Below are 3,710 nucleotides of genomic sequence, written 5' to 3' on the forward strand. Positions count from 1 at the left end.
TATTCCTATCTCTTACAGTGACTTTAAAAATCTCTGGCAGTCTGGGCCACAAACAAAGGCAAATATCCCATAATAGCAGATTTTTTGCAGTCTTTTCTAGTATTGATAAATGGTGATTTTAGGGCTGGTGAGATAGCTAGCTGGTAACATGCTTCCTTTGCAATTATGAGAACTTGAATTCAATCCTAGGACCCACATTAAAAAAGTCAATGACAGCCCTGCAGAGATAGCTCAATAGTTAAGAGCACTGGCTGCTTCTTCCAGAGGATATGGGTTCAATTCCCAGCACCCACTTGGCAGCTCAAGGTAACTCCAATTCCAGAGGATCTGATACCCTCTTCTAGGCATCAGGTACTCATGTGGTGCACAGACATATATGTAGGCAAAATACACATACACATTTAAAAAAAAAAAAAAAGCCAGTGGGCAGTTGAGGTGGTTTAGCAGATGAAAGTACTTTCCACCAACCTGGCAACCTGATTGGCCAGTGTCTGAGCTCAGTTGTAGGCAGCTCATTGGTAAGACCAGGCTGACTCTTGTTTGCATTGGTTGGTAGGATAGGTTGATAGCTGATGTGTTTTTAATCCCTAGGTCTGTGCTTGTGAGCTCTGGGATACCATTTATGTCTTTGTGTGAGGGTACAAAACAAGTTTGATCCCTGTGTGCCCCTTTCCAGTATCTGATTTTATTCCTCTTAACCCTCATTTGAGTGGTTTTCATCTGTCTCAGCAAAACATGATTTTCATTTGCTTTTTTTTTTTTTTAGAAGTGTTTGTTACACTTCATTTTGTGTACATGTATGTGTGTGCACACACACCAGGGTGCATGTATAGAGGTCAGAGGACAATCTGTGGGAGTCATTTTGCTTCTTTTATTTATTTATTTTTTTGAATGCCGAATGCCTGTTAGTGAAGGAAGGAGGAGGTCTTAAATACAGGCTTACAGCACAATGGGAGAACCCCAGAGAGCAGAAGTTCGCTTCTGATGTTTTACAATCTTGCATCTGAGCTGTTAACACCCAATATGCAGGATACACAGACAAGAAACTTCTCTTAAGCATTCAGGAGGGTGGAATCTCACAGGAAATTAGCATAGGGAGGATATCAAGGTCAAGGTCAGCAAGCAAGGCAACAGTTACCCAAAACAGGGGCCAGAGCCCTACAGGTACCCCCTTTTACTGAAAAATGAGCTTCTGACTTAGGTTGTGTGGGACGTCAGCAGGTCACCTTATCCGTCATGGAGACACCTGTCCAGGCCACACAGGTGTTTTGTCTTAGGTTGGTGAGCGCCCCCCAGGTATTACCCGTCTCTGAATACTCATTATCATACAGGCTCAACCCTGTGAGAGCTGCAGAGTTAACTGTTGCCAAACATCTCTAAGTGGCACTGGGCTTGCAATCTGTGTGTTCGACACAGAAAAGACCAACAGAAGTCTTAACCCACCCATAGCCGGTAGGCTAAAGGCAATTGAGCCAATCCCTTTCTTAACGAGCCTTATATGTATAGGGTGTATGTATAGAGGTCAGAGGACAATCTGTGGGAGTCATTTTGCTTCTTTTATTATGTGGATCCTGGGCGTTCAATTCAGGTCCCCAGGCTTGTCAGCAAGTCTTTACCCATTAAGCCATCTCATTAAGCCATGGAATTAATTTCTGACAGCAGGCAGAAGAATGTACTATAAGAAGGGCTGGAGAGATAGCTCAGCAGTTAAGAACACTAGCTGCTCTTCCAGAGGATCTGGGTTCAATTCCCAGCACCCACATGGCAGCTCACAGCTGTCAATAACTCCAGTTCCAGGGGATCTGACACCCTAGCACAGACAAATGTTCACATATATGTATATATATAAACAAGGCCAGACAAGGTAGCATACGCCTTTAATCCCAGCACTTGGGAGCCAGAAGCAGGAGGCAGTCCTCCTCATTGTGATCAATGTCTCTCTCTCTCCCTCTCTCTCCCTCTCTCTCCCCTTCCCCTCTGTATTCTAGGCTGGCCTTCAAGTTGCTATGTAGCTAAGAATGGTTTGGGACTCGATCCTCCTGCCTCACCTCCTGCCTCACCTCCTGCCTCCTGGGTTACAGGTGTGCTCCACTACCCCAGGTTTATGCAGTGCTGGGATGGAGCCCAGGGGACTATGTATGCTAAGCAAAACTCTGCCAAACAAACTACATTTCACCTCCCTTGTTTTCCTTTACATTTTTTATACATTTATTTTGTGTGCACATATGTATGTTTACACGTGCATGTTCCTGGTCTGATCCAATTCAGAGAACGTATTAAGTTATGTCTTTTTAAATCTCTTTAATCTGGAGCAGTTTCTTAGGCTTTACCTTTTATTATCTTAATACATTTTCCATGTCAGATGAGTCACGTTTCCACATAATAAGGCTCCAGGGAGATCTCACATGTGGTATAAAAACCCAATCATCAAGCTTATGAACCACAAAAGGATCCATTAGTATTTTAGGGAGTGAGCAGGCCAGTTATATAGAACATCCCTGAATTTCAGGTTGTTTGTTGTTTCCTTCTAATTTGATTCCAGTTGCTAATTTTGGGTAGCTGTGTCTCAGAAGGGAAGTTGCATGGCTCTCAGAGGATCATCTGTAGAAGCAGATGGAATCTATTGTCTATCCCGAAGTGTGTTAAATTAGAGGACTTGCTATGTAGCCCAGGCTAGTCCTGTGCTCCGGTTTTTCTCCTCCTGCCTTAGTCTCTACCAAGCAGCTGGAACCATGAGTCCTCACTTAGCATAGCAGCTTTATCATAGACGTAGGTTTTTGTTGTTTTTCGAGACAGGGTTTCTCTGTGTAGCTTTGCTCCTTCCCTGGATCTCGCTCTGTAGACCAGGCTGGCCTTGAACTCACAGAGATCTGGCAGCCTCTGCCTCCCCAGTGCTGGGATTAAAGGCGTGTACCACCACCACCCGGCGAAGATAGTTATTTGCTAAATTTCTCACTGTGAATTTACTCCTTTTGCCTTTATAACTAATAAATATCTTTTATAACATTTACAGAACTTGTCTACCATGCTGGAGTTCTTGCTTCTGATGCCAGCTTTCCAAATGAAAAACAAATATTTTTTTGTGTGTGGAGGGTTTGATGCTGATTGTGTTGATACAGAAGTGTCAACATTTTACCCCATAGTGTTGCATCCACTGAAACTGTTTGAAGAAAAACCTTGCTTTGTTCTTTTCCTAAGGAAGGGTCTTGCTGTATAGCCTAGGAGGAATTCAAACACAGGACTATGCTCAGGGCTCTGCCTCCTGAGTGCTCCCAGCATATTATGTGACATGATGCCCAGCTAGAGTTTTGTTTTATGAGACAGAGTGTCACAATGGTAGTCATGGCTTACCTTGGGCCTGCAATCTTCTGCTTCCACCTCCTGAGTGGATTACAGGCACACACCACCATGACTGTGGAAAACTTTCGTCATGATTATGGTCACTGCCCAGTGACATTTCTCTCCAGCCTTCAACTTGCCTTCCCCGGTCAGAACTTGCCCCTTTCCCAGGTGGCTCTGGGGTTTTGTGTTGGTGCTGTTGCTTGTTTTGTGCTGGGGATCCTCAGCGCGTCATGCATGCTTAGGCAGCGCCTCTCGTGCTAGCTTTGTGATACATTAAAAAAAGAATCTTTTATAAATAGCATATGTAGCGCCTTCGTTCTCTCCCGCTCCCTCCTTCCCTCCCTCTTTATTTCTCTCTCTGCCTCTCT

The 3,710-nt window shown here is 44.2% G+C and overlaps 1 pseudogene; it reads right to left on the minus strand.

Moving 5' to 3' along the window:
- Nucleotides 1-2,356: 2,356 nt before the first annotated feature.
- LOC118588154 lies at nucleotides 2,357-2,452 on the minus strand (annotated as a pseudogene).
- Nucleotides 2,453-3,710: the final 1,258 nt, after the last annotated feature.

Source organism: Onychomys torridus, chromosome 7 (genome assembly GCF_903995425.1).
Source record: "Onychomys torridus chromosome 7, mOncTor1.1, whole genome shotgun sequence".
NCBI classification, from domain to species: Eukaryota; Metazoa; Chordata; class Mammalia; order Rodentia; family Cricetidae; genus Onychomys; species Onychomys torridus.